Source organism: Phyllostomus discolor, chromosome X (genome assembly GCF_004126475.2).
Source record: "Phyllostomus discolor isolate MPI-MPIP mPhyDis1 chromosome X, mPhyDis1.pri.v3, whole genome shotgun sequence".
Lineage (NCBI taxonomy): Eukaryota > Metazoa > Chordata > Mammalia > Chiroptera > Phyllostomidae > Phyllostomus > Phyllostomus discolor.
This window is the reverse complement of record NC_050198.1, coordinates 25,260,419-25,266,483: the sequence shown is the minus strand read 5'-3', so window position 1 is coordinate 25,266,483 and position 6,065 is coordinate 25,260,419.

The following is a 6,065-nucleotide window of genomic DNA, read 5'->3' as shown; positions in this document are numbered from 1 at the left end:
TCCCCACATTTTTGTAGCCCCAGCACATCCATTAGGCCTGGCTGTAGGGTCTGGCCATCTGCTCTGCTGGAACCGAACTGCCAGGTGTCTATGGCCACCTACCATCCTGGCTGTCCTGGCCAAGCTGGCTTTGGTGTTGGAGGCATCCTTTGCAATCTTCATCCTGGACCTTGGCCCAACAAAGCCTCTCCTCACTACCCCAGCAGCAGGCCAGAGGCTTGCTCTGTGCGAGCAGCCTGTCTGCACCTACACTTGTCTGTGGCTTATGGTGTGGACCTTGCATTCAGTCTTCTCCAGGCTAGCTGGCCTGTTGCTCTGGGTCAAGGATCTCCCTGAGGAAGACTTTCTCAGCTTGTGAAATCAGACATTTCTCCTGAGTGGAAAGTAAGGAACAGACACCTTCAGGGGAGATAGGAAGGGGCTCATCCACCAGGTGACTCCAAGTCAGGGGACAGGCAGCCATAGAATCAAAAACTTGTCCCTAAGGGGAAGAGGTTTTCACAGGAAATGCAATTGACTGGCATGGCCCCAAGAGAAACTTCAGACAAGACCCTTTTATCCAAAGATCTAGCTAGCCCTGCCCCCAGCCATTCGTGGGTTGCCAGGGTAGTTTGCACCCTGCTGTCTCTCTGTCACAATGCATTTGTTGGCTGATAAGAAGGGGCAGAAAAGGGGAAGAGGGCTGTGCTAAGGGAGCATGTGAAATAAAGGGGGCCTAGGATGCAACACTTTGCCTTTGTAGGTGGCCTTCTAGAAAAGCTTCCCTCCACAGGGAGGGTGGTAGGAAGCCCTAGCATTTCTTTGTAATTGCTGCTGCATTGGTGGGGAGCAGTTGTCAGGGTCTCAGCAAGGGGCCTCTAATGAAAGGCAAAGGCAGCATTCCTCCTTCCATTCAGGAGTTCAGATGTTCAGCAGCCTCCTATGGGGGGCTCTCAGAAGAGACTTAGATATTAAAACAGAGTTCTATTTCTCTGCTCCTGACTCCTCCTGTTTGCACACATCACATGATCACAAGACCATTCCTTAGGGCCAGAGGGCACGGGCAGGTTCACTCTGACACCAAGTGGAACAAAGCCAGGTGCTTCAGTTCATCTGATATGAGACAAATGAGGCAAACTCAGCGATCGTTTCCTTCCACACCTTTATTTACAGATGAGGAATTAGTCCCAACTGCAACGTGAAATGTCCTTATGCTTAGTTCGGGTTCCCCCAGCAGCAGATCCTGAAACATGGATATGAATGGAAGCCCTTGATTTGGGAAGTGATTACGTAAAGCACCAGCAGGGGAGTGGGGAAAGTAGAAAGCAGTGGTGCTATCAAGGCTGTGTGAACTGTGGGCAAGTGCTGTTTAATCTGTGGCCAACTATGGGCAATGGTGTAGAGCACATATCTCAGATTCTATCTCAACTGCAGGGTAGGGAGCCAGGGTGTTTATCCACCAACTCCCACCCTTGGTAGAGGGCTACTCCCAGAGGCTATGAGGGCTGTTCATTCTGCAGCAACCTCTGGCTACCAGGCAAAATGAAATAGATGCACTGATACCTAAAGAAAGCTTCTTTCCTTGGGTCATCTCTTTCAGCACGTCAGGGCCCAGAGTTCCTTCTGAAAGCTCAGAGTAGCTAAGCTTCCCCGATTGGAATTGGTAAATGAGCACTGATGACCAAGGTTGCATGGTGTGTGGAGGGGTACAGGGACTTTTACCCAGTGCATAGCTGCCCTGGCTGGGATGGGCTCGAGAGTCTCGTCCTGCTCTGATGGGTGAGGCTGCCCGTCACCAGCTCTGTAGCTGGTGGCTCCATCCTACATGGGGCAGCAATAATGGAGGCTTTGCCTGTTATTCGGAGAACACAGACTGGCCTTTTGCCTTTCTGTACTGTGGTCACAATTGACAGACACTCCAACCCTGAATGGCAGGTTCCCGGGCTTTTGCTCCTTTCTTACCCCACCTCTCTCCCTGATGAAAGCCCACCCTTTCTGGCAGGTTTAGCACACATGTTACCTTCTCTAAGAAATGAGCCCCTTCCCAGCACCCTTACTCCTCCCACAGGCATCAGTCTTTCCTGTGATAGTGTTTGGATGGGTCTGCACTTGACCCAAATCCTCACATTGGGCAAGGTGGAGGGAGATAAAGGAGGAGTCATGGGGTCAATGGACACACCCACCCAAAACCACATTCTGGGTACCTGGGACCTCAGAACTCCCTACCCAACAAATTCTGAACCCACTTTTATTAGTCCATCCTCCTGAGGGTAGGCTGTGTCAGCCACTACTGTGCACACTTGGAGAAGTAGCCCCATAAGTAGTAGCTGTTTGCTCCTGAGGACATGTGGGAGAGGACCTTCATGGATGGACCCAGTCTGTTAAGAGAGAGAAGCCCATTGATCTGGGGCTACTCTCTTTGCCACCATGTTCTAATTCAGAATTAGTAAAGAAGTGCCAATACAAAGAATTTAAACTTGAACTTGGCCTTCCAGATTATTATTGAGGTATCTCTGACAAGGTAATAGGCTAGAACATATTTTATTTAGCAGTTTGTTACTTTGATTTATAACTTTTAAATACTTGAACATACGGTATGTGGGCCCATGTGTTCTCTTGCTCCAGGTCCCATAAACATTAGGGGCAAGCATATGTTCTACAAAAAGGCTGTGATACACAATGTTTGCTAATGAAGCCCATGTGAGAATGTGGCAGGAACTATAGAAAGAGGACTGGGATGGGTGACACCCTTGACCCCTGGCCCCACCTTTTTCTGGGACTTACTGGGTGGTCTCAGGACAGGCACTCCCACTTCCTATTTATAATACATTCCACCATCTACGGCAGACTACAATTCTTCAAGTGTGGTAAACTGAGACCCACAAAGGTTAAGTGATCAGGATGACAGATGGAGGTGGAGCTAAGGCCCAGTCCTCCTCCAACCCAGTCCCTGGGTTTTTCTTGGACCCTAGCAAGACAAGGACACAAAGGATCCCATCCCTGTGGCCACTCCCGTTGCCTGCGTGAGAAGAAGGGGGAGACTGCCACTTCTCATCAGGCACTCCTAAACAAACTCGACTGCACCCATCCTGTGTCTAAAGCACCTAATTCCTTTGTTCTCTATTAACAAACCATCCTACTTCCCGTTGTTTCATTTCCAACCTTCCAACTGAAACCCAGCTCCATGGCGGCTGGTTAGATTAGCATGATCTCAGGAACCTCCTTTCTAGAAAAGGGAAGGGGGAGGGGCAGAGAAAACAGCGCCTACATTCCGTTTTGCGCCGGTGGAGTGACGCCCCCCAACTGCAGGCCCTGATATAGTCAAGGTGTGGCTCGCGCCCTGTTCGGTTCCCCGGGGCACAGGGCACGCCACTGCGGTAATTGAGGGGCAGTCGGCAGCCAGTCACGAGTCTGGACGTTTCAGCCCAGCCCCGCCTGGTTGGCAGCCCCGAGTGACACTGTGGTTTTTTCCCCTTAAGGTTATGTCCTTGCGAAACCCCTGCAGCTTCTGCCGGCATCCAAAAAGCCCAGCCCCACCCGGAGGGCGAAGAGGCGGGGAAGCAGGCCGCTGAGCGCCACTTCGCCAGGCGTGGCCGCCAGGGGGCGCTGAGGCCCCGGAGCCGGGGCAGACCGCTCACCGCTCTCAGCCTCCTCCCGCCCACCTCCCCCGGCCCGCGCCGCGCCGCGCCATTCTCACCAGCTCCGTAGGGCGAGGGCGGGGGCGGGGCCGGGGCAGGGAAAGTCCCAGGGCGAGCCTGTGCCGGAAACGTTAGTCACGCACCTGGAGCTGCAGAGAGTCCGGCTGTATGGGATGCCTGGGCTAGGGCCTGACTTACCAAAGGTCACACCCTGGGGAGGGTCTCCCAGTACTATGCCCTCTTGACCCAGCCACATAGTTCTGATGGTGGCTGATAACCTGTTTGTTCATTTGTACAGGAAGAGCTGGCCCAGGATCCCTTCCTGCAATTTTACTCTACACTGTCCACTACCCAAAGATATACCTCCTTGGAACCTCATTTGAATTCTTTTTAGATTGCATCCAAAGGAGGCCCCTTTTCATTTCCCAAAAGAAGAAACCAGAGCTCCTTGAAGAAAAGCCTGCTTCTAGGTCTGGGGCAGGCAAAATACAAGGTCTTGGAACATCATATTATTTGAGAAGTCAAGCCATCAAGATAGTTGGGTGACAGGAAGGTTAAGTGATTCCACTAGCCAAAGGTGGGAAAAGCATCAACAAGAATAGTGACTGTAATGAGAGGCGAAAGCGCGAGGAGGGGGGAGCGTGGGGGAAAATTAAAATAAATTTAAAAAAAAGAATAGTGACTCGAATGAATTGAAACATAGCAAGTAAAATTAACGTATATTTGTTTGATCCATGACTCTATACTGATATCTTTAAAACTTCATCAGTATGGAACACAATAGAGAGCCCAGAAATAAACCATGTCAATGTGGTCAGTTAATATTTGACAAAGAGGCCCAGGCTGGTGTGGCTCAATGGACTGCACACCTGACTCTGAAGCAAAAGGTTGCTGGTTCAATTCCCAGTCAGGGCACATGCCTGGGTTGCGGACCAGGTCCCCATTAGGGGGTACATGACTGGCAACCACACACTGATGTTTCCCTCCCTCTCTCTAAAAAGAAATAAAATCTTTAAAAAATATATTTGACAAAGGGGGCAGGAACATAAAATGGAGTAAAAATAGCCTCTTCAATAAATGGTATTGGGAAATCTGGACAAGTACATGCAAAAAAAAAAAAAAAAGAAAGAAAGAAACCCAACCACCAGCTTACACCATACACCACAATAAACTGAACATGGATAAGACTTAAATATAAATCATGACACCATAAAAATCCTAGAGGGGAACATAGGTAAGAAAATTTCAGATATCCTATGCAGCAATATTTTCACTGATACATCCCCTAGGGCAATGGACATAAAGGAAAGAATAAACAAATGGGATCTCATCAAAATAAAAAGCTTCTGCACAGCTAAAGAAAACATCAACAAAATGAAAAGGGAACCAACCTTATGGGAAAACAAATTTTCCAATGATACCTGGGACAAGGGTTTGATCTCCAAAATATATAAAGAACTCACACGACTCTAGGAAGACAAACAACCCAATTTAAAAAATGAGCAAAGGATCTAAACAGACTCTTCTCCAAAGAGGACATACAGAGGGCCCAGAGGCATATGAAAGGATGCTCAGCATCACTAGTCATCAGAGAGATGCAAATTAAAGCCACAATGAGATACCACTTAACACTGGTCAGAATGGCCATCCTTAACAAATCAACAAACAATTTCCGGTGAGGTTGTGGAGAAAAGGGTACACTGGTGCTGGGAATGCAGACTGGTGCAGCCACTATGAAAAACAGTATGGAATTTCCTCAGAAAACTAAAGACGGAACTGCCTTTTGACTCAGTAATTTCACTGCTGGGATTATACCCTAAGAATTCTGAAACAGAAATTCCAAAGAACCTATGCACCCCAATGTTCATAGCAGTACAATTTATAATAGCCAAGTCCTGAAAGCAACCTAAGTGTTCATCAGTAAATGAATGGATAAAAAAACTGTGATACATTTACAGAATGGAATACTACACAGCAGAAAGAAGGAACCTTTACCCTTCTCAACAACATGGATGGAACTCAAGAGTATTATGCTGAGTGAAATAAACCAGGGGGTGAAAGACATACCATATGATCTCATCTTTAAGTGGAACCTAATTAACAAAAGAAATTAGCAAAATAGAACCAGAGACATGGAAATAAAGAACAAGCTGACAGAGACCAGAGGGGAGTAGGGAGGGGGATAAGGGGGAAAGAAGGGGAAGGATCAAGTCAAGGAACAAGTATAAAGGACCCAAGGACAAAGACCACAGGCTGGGGGGCAGGGTGGGGGATTGACTGTGGGAGTTGGGGGGATGGAGAAGGGAAAAGCAGTGGGGGAAAAAGGCAAGACAACTGTAACTGAACAACAATTTTTAAAAATTGTCAAAAACTTAACAGTAATAAAAAAACTTAATCAACAGACTCTGGAGGTAACTAGGGCATTATTCTGAAAGGTGATAACTAAAG